This window comes from Felis catus, chromosome D1, assembly GCF_018350175.1.
Source record: "Felis catus isolate Fca126 chromosome D1, F.catus_Fca126_mat1.0, whole genome shotgun sequence".
Lineage (NCBI taxonomy): Eukaryota > Metazoa > Chordata > Mammalia > Carnivora > Felidae > Felis > Felis catus.
In genome coordinates this window covers 78,326,891-78,340,967 of record NC_058377.1, presented here as the reverse complement: position 1 = coordinate 78,340,967, position 14,077 = coordinate 78,326,891, and the positions used below count along the sequence as shown (strand labels likewise).

General features: G+C 38.1%; 1 long non-coding RNA gene across 1 annotated transcript in view; it reads right to left on the bottom strand.

Annotated features, from left to right (window-relative positions):
- The window catches only part of LOC109492058, a 55,832-nt gene extending 44,622 nt beyond the window's left edge, over positions 1-11,210 (bottom strand). The window contains exons 1-2 of the long non-coding RNA XR_002736294.2: positions 10,698-11,210; positions 10,096-10,210 (exon numbers count right to left, since the gene is read on the bottom strand). This is a non-coding gene — a long non-coding RNA (uncharacterized LOC109492058). The remainder of the gene's footprint in view (positions 1-10,095; positions 10,211-10,697) is intronic.
- Positions 11,211-14,077: the final 2,867 nt, after the last annotated feature.

Genomic DNA, 14,077 nt, shown 5'->3' with positions numbered 1-14,077 from the left:
CAGATATTGAGGTAAAAAATCCTGCAACACCTGCATACACACTTTTTTATGGGGGTCGGGGTAGAGAATGAAATTGTAGGTTTTCTTCACTTGAAGATACTGATGGGTTTGTTAGTAAGAGTATGATAGGGAAAGACAAGATAATACAGGCAGAGAAAGAAAGGTTAGGACCTGAGGTCTCTGGGTGGGAAAACACATACTTTGGGAGTGTCTGACCATGAGCAAACTCTCTAACAGACACCAACCAATTCCCCTCAGGTTCCCCTCCAGAATTTGACCATCAAAATACTTAACTAAAATAAGTAAACCATAAAACTTATGTTATATGAGGCACAGTATGACCATAGTCTGACTCCTCACAAAATGGAGTGGAGCCAATCAGGAATGGACAGCCCACTACCTAAAGTTATCCAGCCAATAAGGCCAAAACCTGAGAAGGAATAAAGGGGAAGGGAAAGTGTGGGCGGGTGACCATAACCTTATTAAAAAAAGACCTTTGCCTATAGTCCCTATGCCCCCTCTCTGTAAAGGGACCTTCATACTATTCTTCCTTTCTGATCTTATACTCCAATAAACGTTTGCCTGATGCTCATTTTATTTTGTGTCCACCTCTTCATTCTTCAAAGAGGGGAGACAAGGAACTCAGGGAATTGAGGTAAAGAATCCTGCGACAGGAGGGGAGGAGCCAAGATGGCGAAACAGCATGGAAGTTTTTTTTCGCGTCCATGAAATACAGCCAGACCAACATTAAACCATCCTCTACACATAGAAAACTGATCGGAGGATTAACACAACAATCTGCACAACTTGAGCCACAGAATTCAGCAGGTACGCGGCGCAGAGAGGTGAACTTGGGGAGCGAGAAGGAGCAGGAAGAGAGGTGCTTCTGCGAGTGGAGAGAGGATGGAGACTGGTGGGGGGGTGTAGAATACGGGAAAAGCAGGCCTCCCCAAAAGCAGCTGGAGAGAAAGTAGAAAATTGGAAAACAGCTGCAGGGACTAAACTAAAAAGGGAGAAAGGAGAAAACTGAGGGTTTAAATTCCATTAAGACTGTGAACAAGGGGAGCACAAAGGCTGCAACTCCGCAGGTCAATACCTGGTGGTGCTCTGGTGGGAAGGGCGAATCCCTAGGAACACAGTGGGGTCCAGAAGGTTCTCAGGCCACACGAGGAAAAGTGGTTCCACTGCTGGAAGGACATTTGGTAGAGATTGTCGAAGCCACCTGGTCCCAGCAGACCCCGGAAGGCGGCCACATTTGCTGGTGTGGGGGCAAGGTCCTTAAGGGTGAAGCCTGGTGCCAGATGTGTGTTGTGCTTTTCCATAATCCCTGAAATGCTGCTGCTACACCATCTTGCAGACTTTTTCTGGGGTGGGCTGGCACCTGGCTGCAGTTTTGGGGCATCGGCAGCAGCAGGGTCCAGTGGAAGTTCCTGGGTGCAACCAATATTTGGCCATTGCTCATTCGGCAATTACTTGGTGAGACCCTCCCACAGAGGGGCTGAACGGGTCAAAGCTGCAGTCCTTTGAAAGTAAGGGGTGGGGAAAACAGTCGCATCTGAGACAAAACTTGGAAGAGAGATACTGCCTGGACCTGGTCACGGAGAGTGAAAAAATGGGGAGTAGACAAAAACTGAAGACAGAGGATGAGTGCTGATCTGGGAGAACAGACTGGGTAGCTGGGTAGTGCCATTTTCACCGCTCCCGCACATGCACATACACACCTATGAGCACTGCAACACTCCACAACAGTAAGCTAGCAGCGCCATCTAGTGGAGAGTGGAACTGTTACACTGAGCCCCGCCCAACTGGGGCAACTTCGCTCATTAAGAACACAAGTCTCACTGCCTGATTAGTTTATGGACTATAAAGCACTACATAGTCTGACCTCTAGGGGAAAATGAAGCAATTTCAGTCCTACTTCAAACTGTTAGCAGGTTCATCTATTCAATTTTCTTTCTTTCTTTCTTTCCTTTTTTTTCTTTCTTTTTTTCCTTTTCTCTTTTACACTTCTTTTATTTTTCTTGAATACAGAAAGAGAAAACATTCCTTTTTATTTTCAATTTTTATTAAAATATTTTTCTTTAATTTTTATTACTATATTTTTTACTTTGGTATAAGTTTTTTCAAATTCTATTTTACTTCCATCATTTTATCTTAGTCTACTTCAGTGTATTCACCTTTTCAAATTTTCAAACGATTTTCTTTTTTGTCTTTGTCTTTTTCTTTTTCATTTTTTCTTTTTATTTAATGCAGAAAAAGAAAAACTTCATTTTTACTTTCAATTTCTATTAAAAATATTTTTCTCTAATTTTTTCTACTATCTTCTTTACTTTTGTATATAGTTTTTCAAATTCTATTTTACTCTCATCATCTCATTTTAGTCTACTTCAGTGTATTCATTTTTTCAAACTCTCAAACAATTTCCTTTTTTTTTTCCTTTTCTCTCATGGCCCTTTTTTCCCCTCTAATCTGTGAAACCACTTTCAACACTGAGGCCAAAACATACCTAGGATCTAGCATCATTTATTCGATTTGTGTGTGTGTGTATTTTTAATTTTTAAATTTTAATATTTTTTTAAAATTTAATCTTTTAATTTTAATTTTTCTACCTCATTAATTCCTTTTCTCCCTTCAAAATGACAAAACGAAGGAATTCACCCCAAAACAAAGAGCACAGGGAAACGACAGCCAGAGATTTAACCAACCAGATACAAGCAAGATGTCTGAACAAGAATTTAGAATCATGATAATAAGAATACTAGCTGGAGTCGAGAACAGATTAGAATCCCTTTCTGCAGAGATAAAACAAGTAAAAAATAGTCATAATGAAATTAAATATGCTATAACTGAGCTACAATCATGGATGGATGCAGCAGCAGCAAGGATGAATGAGGCAGAACAGAGAATCAGCGATATAGAGGACAAACTTAGAATAATGAAGCAGAAAAAAAGAGGGAGATTAAGGCAAAAGAGCACGATTTAAGAATTAGAGAAATCAGTGACTCATTAAAAAGGAACAACATCAGAATCATAGGGGTCCCAGAAGAGGAAGAGAGAGAAATAGGGGTCGAAGGGTTATGTGAGCAAATCACAGCGGAAAACTTTCCTAACCTGGGGAAAGACACAGACATCAAAATCCAGGAAGCACAGAGGACTCTCATTAGATTCAACAAAAACCGACCATCAACAATGCAAATCATAGTCAAATTCACAAAATACTCAGGCAAGGAGAGAATCATGAAAGCAGCAAGGGAAAAAAGTTCCTAACCTACAAGGGAAGACAGATCAGGTTTGCAGTAGACCTATCCACAGAAACTTGGCAGGCCAGAAAGGAGTGGAGGGATATATTCAGTGTAGTGAATCAGAAAAATATGCAGCCAAGAATTCTTTATCCAGCAAAGCTGCCATTCAAAATAGAAGGAGAGAGAAAAAGTTTCCCAGAAAAACAAAAATTAAAGGAGTTTGTGACCACTAAACCAGCCCTGCAAGAAATTTTAAGGGGGACTCTCTGAGGGGAGAAAAGATGAATGCATACATATATATATGTGTGTGTATATATATATATATATATATATATAAAATCATAAATATACATGATATATATATCATATATGACATATGATATATATCATAAAAATATATATAGATATTCATATATATATTTATAAATATGTATGCAAATAAATAAATAAATACCAAAAGCAACAAATATTAGAAAGGATCAGAGAACACCATCAGAAACTCCAACTCTACAAGCATCATAACGGCAATAAATTCATATTCTTTCAGTACTCACTCTAAATGTCAATGGACTCAATGCACCAATCAAAAGACATAGGATAACAGAATGGATAAGAAAACAACATCCATCTATATGCTGTTTACACGAGACCCACGTTAGACCTAAAGACACCTTCAGGTTGAAATTAAGGGGATGGAGAACCATTTATCATGCTAATGGTCAATAAAAGAAACCCGGAGTAGACATACTTATATCAGACAATCTAGACTTTAAAACAAAGACTGTATCAAGAGATGAAAAAGGACATTATATCATAATCAAGGGGTCTATAGACCAAGAAGACCTAACAACTGTAAAAATTTATGCACCAAATGTGGACGACCCCAAAAATAAATCAATTAATCACAAACATAAAGAAACTCATAAATAGTAATATCATAATAGTAGGAGACCTCAACACCACACTCACAACAATGGACAGATCATCTAATAAAAAAATCAACAAGGAAACAATGGCTTTGAATGACACACTGAACCAGATGGACTTAACAGATATATTCAGAACATTTTATCCTAAAGCATTGAATATACATTCTTCTCCAGTGCACATGGAACTTTCTCCAGAATAGACCATATACTGGGACACAAATCAGTCCTCAACAGGTACAAAAAGATCAAGATCATACCCTGCATATTTTCAGACCACAACGTTATGAAACTCGAAATGAACAACAAGAAAAAATTTGAAAAGGAAACAAATACTTGGAGACTGAAGATCATCCTACTAAAGAATGAATGGGCTAACCAAGCAGTTAAAGAAGAAATTAAAAAATATATGGAAGTCAATGAAAATGATAAAACCACAACACAAAACCTCTGGGACGCAGCAAAGGCGGTCATAAGAGGAAAAATAGATAGCAATCCAGGCCTTCCTAAAGAAGGAAGAAAGATCTCAGATACACAACCTAACTTTATGCCTTAAGGAGCTGGAAAAAGAACAGCAAATAAAACCCAAAACCAGCAGAAGACTGGAAATAATAAAAGATTAGAGCAGAAATTAATGCTATCAAAACAAAACAAAACAAAACAAAAAAAAAACAAAAAAAAAAAAAAACAGTAGAACCGCTCAATGAAACCAGAAGCTGGTTCTTTGAAAGAATTAACAAAACTGATAAACTACTAGCCAGTTGTACCAAAAAGAAAAAGGAAAGGACGCAAATAAATAAAATCAAGAATGAAAGAGGAGAGATCACAACCAACACAACAGAAATACAAACAATAATAAGAGAATATTATGAGCAATTATATGCCAATAAAATGGGTAATCTTGAAGAAATGGACAAATTCCTAGAAACATACACTACCAAAACTGAAATAGGAAGAAATAGATAATTTGAACAGACCCATAACCAGTAAGGAAATCGAATTCATAACCAAAAATCTGCCAAAATACTAGAGTCCAGGGCCAGATGGCTTTCCAGGGGAATTCTACCAAACATTTAAGGAAGAGTTAATACCTATTCTCTTGAAGGTGCTCCAAAAAAATAGAAACAGAAGGGAAACTTCCAAACCCTTTCTATGAAGCCAGCATTACCCTGATTCCAAAACCAGACAGAGACCCCACTAAAAAGGAGAACTAGAGACCAATTTCCCTGATGAACATGGATGCAAAAACCCTCAACAACATATTAGCCAACCGAATCCAACAATACATTAAAAAAATTATTCACCACGACCAAGTGGGATTTATACCTGGGATGCAGGGCTGGTTCAATATCTGCAAAACAATTAACGTGATTCATCACATCAATAAAAGAAAGGACAAGAACCATATGATCCTCTCAGTAGATGCAGATAAAGCATTTGACAAAACACATCATCCTTTGTTGATAAAAACCCTCAACAAAGTAAGGATAGAAGGATCATACCTCGAGATGATAAAAGCCATATATGAACGAGCCAACACTAATATAATCCTCAATGGGGAAAAACTGAGAGCTTTCCCCCTAAGGTCAGGAACAAGACAGGGATGTCCACTCTTGCCACTGTTTTTCAACATAGCATTGGAAGTCTTAGCCTCTGAAATCAGACAACACAAAGAAATAAAAGGCATCCAAGTCGTCCAGGAGGAGGTCAAACTTTCACTCTTCACAGATGACATGATACTCTATATGGAAAACCCAAAAGATTCCACCAAAAAACTGCTAGAAGTGATTCATGAATTCAGCAAAGTTGCAGGATATAAAATCAACGCACAGAAATCGGTTGTGTTCCCATACACCAACAATGAAGTGACAGAAAGAGAAATCAAGGAATCGATCCCATTTACAGTTGCACCAAAACCCATAAAATACCTAGGAATAAAACTAATCAAAAATCTATACACTGAAAACTATAGAAAGCTTATAAAAGAAATTGAAGAAGACACAAAGAAATAGAAAAAGATGCCATGCTCCTGGATAGGAAGAACAAATAATGTTAAAATGTCGATACTACCCAAAGCAATCTACATATTCAACATGATCCCTATCAGTGTAACACCAGCAATCTTCACAGAGCTAGAACAAATAATCCTAAAATTTGTATGGAACCAGAAAAGACCCCAAATAGCCAAAGAAATCTTGAAAAAGAAAACCAAAGCAGGAGGCATCACAATCCCAGACTTCAATTCCCAGATTACAAATCTGTAATCATCAAGACAGTATGGTACTGGCACAAGAACAGACACTCAGATCAATGGAACAGAATAGAGAACCCAGAAATGGACCCACAAATATATGGCCAACTAATCTTTGACAAAGGAGGAAAGAATATCCACTGGAATAAAAACAGTCTCTTCAGCAAGTGGTGCTGGGAAAACTGGAGAGTGACATGCAGAAGAATGAACCTGGACCACTTTCTTACACCATACACAAAAATAAACTCAAAATGGATGAAAGACCTCAACGTAAGGCAGGAAGCCATCAAAATCCTCGAGGAGAAAGCAGGCAAAAACGTCTTTGATCTTGCCTGCAGCATCTTCTTACTCAACATGTCTCTGGAGTCAAGGGAAACAAAAGCAAAAATGAACTACTGGGATCTCATCAAAATAAAAACCTTCTGCACAGTGAAGGAAACAGTCAGCAAAACTAAAAGGCAACCGACAGAATGGGAGAAGATATTTGCAAATGACATATCAGGTAAAGGGTTAGTATCCAAAATCTATAAAGAACTTATCAAACTCAACACCCAAAAAACAAATAACCCAGTGAACTAATGGGCAAAAGACATGAATACACATTTCTCCAAAGACATCCAGATGGCCAACAAACACATGAAAAAAATGCTCAACATCACTCATCATCAGGGAAATACAAATCAAAACCACAATGAGATACCACCTTACACCTGTCAGAATGGCTAACATGAACAACAACAGGTGTTGGCGAGGATGCGGAGAAAGAGGATCTCTTTTACATTGTTGGTGGGAATGCAAGCTGGTGCAGCCACTCTGGAAAACAGTATGGAGGCTCCTCAAAAAACTAAAAATAGAACTACCCTATGACCCAGCAATTGCACTACTAGGCATTTCTCCACGGGATACAGGTGTACTGTTTTGAAGGGACACATTCACCCCCATGTTTATAGCAGCACTATCAACAATAGCCGAAGTATGGAAAGAGCCCAAATGTCCATCAATGGATGAATGGATAAAGAAAAGGTGTTATATATATACAATGGAGTATTACTCGGCAATCAAAAAGAATGAAATCTTGCCATTTGCAACTATGTGGATGGAACTGGAGGGTATTATGCTGAGTGAAATTAGTCAGTCAGAGAAAGACAAAAATCATATGACTTCACTCATGAGGACTTTAAGAGACAAAACAGATGAACATAAGGGAAGGGAAACAAAAATAATATAAAAACAGGGAGGGGGACAAAACAGACGAGACTCATAAATATGGAGAACATACTGAGGGTTACTGGAGGGTTTGTGGGAGGGGGGATGGGCTAAATGGGTAAGGGGCACTAAGGAATCTACTCCTGGAATCATTGTTGCACTACATGCTAACTAATTTGGATGTAAATTTTAAAAAATAAAAAATAAAATTAAAATAATTAATTAATTTAAAAAAAAAAGAATCCTGCAACAGGAGTGGTACTCAGTAGGATTTCTTAAAGGATTTTTTGTTTTTGTAGCATTTTAAGGAGAAAACATGATGGGATTGGAGTCAGAGCTGTAACCATGCTCCTATAGGAACAGGGAACTCCCAAGGATTTTCAAGGCTTTGCCATTAGAACTATGTCTCGCCGCTCTGGAAAGCAGTGTGGAGGTTCCTCAGAAAATTAAAAATAGACCTACCCTATGACCCAGCAATAGCACTGCTAGGAATTTATCCAAGGGATACAGGAGTACTGATGCATAGGGCCACTTGTACCCCAATGTTCATAGCAGCACTCTCAACAATAGCCAAATTATGGAAAGAGCTTAAATGTCCATCAACTGATGAATGGATAAAGAAATTGTGGTTTATATACACAATGGAATATTACGTGGCAATGAGAAAAAATGAAATATGGCCTTTTGTAGCAACGTGGATGGAACTGGAGAGTGTGATGCTAAGTGAAATAAGCCATACAGAGAAAGACAGATACCATATGGTTTCACTCTTATGTGGATCCTGAGAAACTTAAAAGGAACCCATGGGGGAGGGGAAGGAAAAAAAAAAGAGGTTAGAGTGGGAGAGAGCCAAAGCATAAGAGACTGTTAAAAACTGAGAACAAACTGAGGGTTGATGGGGGGTGGGAGGGAGGAGATGGTGGGTGATGGGTATTGAGTAGGGCACCTTTTGGGATGAGCACTGGGTGTTGTATGGAAACCAATTTGTCAATAAATTTCATATATAATAAAAAAAAAAAGAACTATGTCTCTCCTATCCCTTCCATGTAAACTATGTTGGAAAATGGAGAAGCCAACTGCAGGAGGCCTTGCATATCAACAACCAGGGTAAAGTCATATATGCTGCCTGAGGCAGAGTCAAGGTAGGAAGTGGAAAACACCCTGGTTTTATTTTAGATATTTCCTACAGAGCGACCACCTAAAGCAAACCAAGTGCCCTCAACTCTGTTAACCATGCTAAGTGTCTTCAACGTGGGGAGAGAAATGTTAGGCATTGAAGTAGTCTTAGGGAATGACAAGTATTTCTACCATCTGGAACAAGGTTTTACATTCGGCCCCTTAATTCAATAATCTAAATGAACTCACACAATTCTCAGAAAATGTTCTCATGTTTTAAAAGAAAATGTACATACTAAAGGAATATGGGAACCCATTTGATGTTGAAATGATTTTATCACAATTAAAAAAGAATTCTAGTCCTTGCATATACTCTTTAAGGTGTTTGTTTCTGATGTGGATTCCCTAAATAATTAAAAATTAGAATAAGGTAGGAAAAATAATCTTCCCTCTCTCCTTCTAGGTTAGTGGCTGAGATACCCCTGTAACAAAAGACAGGGTAACAAGAGAAAAACAGAAGCTTAATAGTATGTATACCTCCTGTATACATAGGAGAAACCCAGAAAAAGTGAATAACTACCCTAAATGGTCTAAGCCACCACCTAAAATACCATTTCTAGCTAAAGATAAAAGAAAGATTTTGGAGTGGGTGGGGAAGGCCAATTTGGGGAGGTTACCAGGAAGAGTATAATAAACAAAGGTAAAGTTGTTATGCAGATGTAAATCATTGCCTTCCCCACTGATAAGAATTTCTGGAGACCTGGTCATCTTTCTCTGTAAGGAGACACCCTTACAAATGAAGGTTTCTCTTATAAATATAAGTGTCTTTTACAGAGGGTAATTTCTAGTCAGTTTTCAGTGTTTTTGATTTTTTAAAAAGCAGCCTACAATAATTCTTATGCCAAAGAGGTATATTTTGAGGTGACAAATTCTGTTCCTCTTCATTAGTGATGGTCCAGCAACAGCTCAGAAAAGTGAAACATCATAGCTGATCTATTAACATGCAGCCCATTAAATCAATTACACTACCGAGTTTTATTTTTTTGGTGTTATTCATTTCTTTAGTTTCAAAAGCTAAAGTGGTTTCATCTGACAATTTATTAAGAAAAGAGGGAGGGAATTTTTCCAGAAATTACCCAAAACAAGTTGGAAGCCTATATTTTTAGAACAATTTAGTACCTGTTTTAGTCTGGGTCCTCTGGGAAGCTGACATCAACATGTAATTAAATGTGCAAGAGATTTATTAGGTGAACTGCTTGTGAGGATAAATGGGGACAGAGTCAAGGCAAGTGATCAATGCATGTTTGATGCATGTGGAAGACAGAAGGAAAAAAGGACGCTTGGGCAGAAGTACCTCCTTTTCCAGGGCAGTTCTAAGACACTTCATCAAGGTCATCACGGAGTCCTTCAGCCAAAGTCACCCTTTAGGAACAGGTCTGTCATAGTCTTCTGCTGTGCTCAGTCATTGCCTGTGTAGGAGAGTACATGTTTTACCCCTCTAGTCTTTAGGCTTGTTTGTTTGTTTGGCTGGTCTATTAATTAAATTGACATAAGACAGATTAACAGGAGAAAAAAATTAATTACACGCATATGGAAGCCCCATAAAGAATATGAGACAAGTCAGTCAGTTGAGGCTTACATGTCACTGTGAGCTAAGGGATAGGATTGGGGCCTGGGGCTTCCAAGGGGAGGAAGATAATTTATAGGACAATAAGAAGCGCAGATGTTTGGTAATTAGATGTTTGCCCTGTCACACAGATGGATCTTTCAGATGAAAATTTATCTCTGGCAATAACTCTTTTTCTGAATCAGGCTCCGAGTCTAAATTCTTTTGGTTAGTTAAAGGGAAAGGTATAAGTTTTTCTTGAGTCTACTGGGTCTTGATTGCTTTCAATTCAAAATAATCTGCATGCCAAGGGGACATATTTTGGGGCCATGAATTTTGCAACTCCTCACCTGGGAGCAAGCAGCCTTTGGAAATATGCACATGAACTGGGTGCTGGTGGATTCAGAGCACAGCACTGGAGTCCTAAATCAGTCACTCTCCCGGGAATTAGGTAGCTCATTTCCCTGCCAACCGTTTATCTAGTGTAAAGAAAGCATGCTACATTATCTAGGATTACAACATACTATCTGTCTTTTATGCAAAAATCCAGAATTAAGTGCAAAACATACCAACTTAGAAGATGTTTACATCTACAGCCAGAATAAGAGCCACTCCATTCTTCTGCACATTAAACATCTGCCTGTGGTCTACAAAGTTAAAAGTATTGAAATGTGCCAGGGAATCAAGTTGGCTATGAAGATCACTAACTTTATGAATGGGAAAACGTATGAACACCTCAGATTATAGAAATAGCAGTTTAAAAAATGTGATATATGGATGGAACTGGAGAGTGTGATGCTAAGTGAAATAAGCCATACAGAGAAAGACAGATACCATATGTTTTCACTCTTATGTGGATCCTGAGAAACTTAACAGGAACCCATGGGGGAGGGGAAGGAAAAAAAAAAAGAGGTTAGAGTGGGAGAGAGCCAAAGCATAAGAGACTCTTGAAAACTGAGAACAAACTGAGGGTTGATGGGGGGTGGGAGGGAGGGGAGGGTGGGTGATGGGTATTGACGAGGGCACCTTTTGGCATTAGCACTGGGTGTTGTATGGAAACCAATTTGACAATAAATTTCATATATTGAAAAAAAATGTGATATAGTTACTGCCTGACAAAACGAGAAGAGAGTTTTGAAGGATTATAGCATACGTGATTCACGGAATTCTTTTTCAATTCTGACCCCACTGCCTTGTGCTGTTAGCAAATTTATTAGCCAATGATAAATCAACAAAATAACACCTTCAACCATATGACAAGCACAGGGCAAGGAGCCTGAGTGTCAAAGTCTCGGGCCAGGGAACCAATGCTGTTTAACTATATTCCAGTTTAGGTGAGTTTGTTCCCCTGGTGGCCTCTTCCACCATCTTGGTGTTCTGTCACCCCTAAACTCCAAATACACCCCAATAATCAAGCCCCTGATGATTCACCTTCCTGCTGCTTCTATGACTGCATCCTACCTTCACCTTGGTTTCACAATAATTTTCTTGGACTATTTAACAGTTTTCCCAGGAATCCACAGGGCCTGCCACGGTATTCCACACTGGCATTCCTCACAACTTATTCCTATCTGTGTATATGTAGATGCTGTCTCTTAGATTGGCATTCATCTATTTACAATAGCTTATGTGGTGCCTATTTGAAATTTTATTGATTTTGGGCCTAATCATCATGGGATGATTCTGGGGTCCTTTCAATCAAGATAAAGGAAACATGATTCCAGATGGAGAAGGGTGATTCATCACCTCCTCCTCTTTTTTCAGTGCTGAAAGAGCAAGTATAAAATGGAAACTTTGTTTTTTGAAGGTTTGTTAGAATTCATCTTTAAAATTGTCAGTGGAAAAATGTTTTAGTTTATTACGCAATCCAATAGGAGGAAAAAAAAGAAAAGGTAGGAAGTGCTGGAAAGAAAATAAACAACAAAAAGAATCATAGAAAATAAAATGGGGTTAATTAATCAGTCCATCAATTAATCTGATGATAATTTACTGAGTAGCTACCATCAGGTCCAACATTACACAGCAACAAAACAAATTTCCAACCGCTGATAAGAGAGAAAAATAAGTGGAATAATGATATAAGACTAGGCAACTGATTTTATTAGGATGGTCAGAAAGCCTCAAAAAACCTGATATTTGAGTTGAAATCTGAATGACTGGAGGTAAAAGCATTCCAGGCTGGTGGATCTTCATAGATTATGTCAGTGTCTCTGGAGATCACAATCTGACTCCACCTTCATTCTACGTCTCTGCTTGTAGAGCCATTTTTCTTATATGTATTCTCCAAAACAAATTAGGTTAAACTGTCCATAGTATTTTCTTAACATTGTTTTAATCTTCTTGGTATCTGTATTTATTTAATACTTTAGGTCTAAAATGACTAGCTTTTTATTCTTTTTTTTGTCATACTTCAAAAAGTTTGAATATGTTACTTTATTATCTTTTAAATCTTTATTTTTATTAACTCTTATGTTTATTACATCAACTTCAACTTTCCCTCTATTAGCCCTTTCTTATTCTTTGATGGGTTTATTTTGTTTCTAACTCAATATGAAAGCATGGTTCACCGACGTGTAATCTTGTATTATTAATACATTAATATAAGGCTGTACATTTTCTCCCTCCTTATGTGTGGGCCTTTGCAGTCTTCCTGCTCATAGATGTTGTTCCATTGCTATCTTGACTTCAGTAGCCGTATCTGTATATTTTCCTGGAAGCTTTTAAGACTTTATTTGTATTCTTTGTCACTCTGTCTAAATCTATTAGTTTTTGTTTGTTTGTTTGTTTTAACTTATCCTCTTCAGGACAGAGTGGGTTCTTTTCATCAGACTCCTTCTTGAGTACAGATCGCCTGTGGTCTTGTACACACCTATATCCCACGTACTTCCTCTGGGCTGCCAGTAAGTCAGATATTCAAACTGCTAGATGCCTCCACGTTTTGCCATCTTTCTTTCACATGCCTCATCTCTCTCCAACTGTGGTGCTTTCTGGCTTAACCCTTCAACAAGTTCTTCCAGAACGTAATGCATGCTTCTTCTCAGGACATTCTGGACTTCTGTGTTTAATTTCAACAACAGTTTTCATTTTTGAGATTTATCACTTTTATTCCTTTACTGCTAATCATTCTTATTGTAGGACTTTGGTCTATTCCTGCATTCTTTCATCCATTTAATGGTAGAACACATAGACGTAAAAAGGTGCTGGCCACCTAGGAAATAATGTCAGCTCTTATGATTAGTGTTTTCATGTTTATGTGAAAGTCCAATTCTGCCTCCTCTATTAGTTAACATTGTTTAAATTCTCTCTCCGATGTTGAGCTTTGTATGTGTCTTGTTTTATTTATTTATTTTTTTATCTGTTAGACATCTTGACTGTATCTTCATCTTTGGGAATATATTTCCATTTCGACTATGTTTTCTGTTTGTGCAAACTGCTTAGGGAGAATAAAATGTGTCCTGAATTCTGGTATAGTTTCAGAAAAAGCAAGAATCCAGTACCTTAATGGTATTTTCAGTGCTAGCTTTCTTACATATGGGTCCTCCATATTTCTCCCATCCTTTACCATCCACAATACCCTGCTTCTCTTGCCTGATATCACTCACTCATGCTCATGTTTGAAAGCTTACACTAGGAGTTCACGTGCTTGGTTACTACTATTGTGGTCTCTCTGGCGTCATCCACCTCTTAGCATCCATTGTCTCCATGAATACAGCAGTACAACAGTCATGGA